Source organism: Macadamia integrifolia, unplaced genomic scaffold, assembly GCF_013358625.1.
Source record: "Macadamia integrifolia cultivar HAES 741 unplaced genomic scaffold, SCU_Mint_v3 scaffold2141, whole genome shotgun sequence".
Taxonomy (NCBI): domain Eukaryota; kingdom Viridiplantae; phylum Streptophyta; class Magnoliopsida; order Proteales; family Proteaceae; genus Macadamia; species Macadamia integrifolia.
The window spans coordinates 63,881-64,437 of record NW_024868536.1 but is presented as its reverse complement, the minus strand read 5'-3'; positions in this window follow the sequence as shown (position 1 = coordinate 64,437).

Here is a 557-nt window from a genome sequence, read left to right as displayed (position 1 = left end):
GATTATATGTAAGGGTAGGTGATCACTGGCTCTACAAGCGTCCAATAGGTTGATTATTAACCACTGATGTTTAATAGAATAATAGATCAAAAGAAAAAAAAAATACATTTATGAATAATTAGTCCCCCAAGTGGGAGGGAAGACATGGCATGCACGCAACATTTATAAATTAACCTCTTACTTTGACCCATAAGTGAAACATTCTAGGAAGATTCCAAAAGATTACTAAGGCACCATATGAAACGGTTTTTCACTTTTTCGGAAACAAAAATGGATTTTTTGGTGTTTGATAAACATGTTTCTCAAGCCGTTTTTTGCAGACATAATGCCACTAAAAAACTCAATAGTATCATCGAATGCTCAAAAGAGCAAGAGGGTTCGGTTGTCTCTTTTTAGGTTTAAATAGTTGAGAGATTTATCGGGCACAACAACTTTTTTTTTCCCTCAAATTCGTTTCTAGAAACGAATAACAAGTCCGACTTGTTTCGTCAAAATCGTTTTTAAAATTGTTAATAGGCATAAAATTTGATTTATGTTTTCTACAAACGGGTGAAACA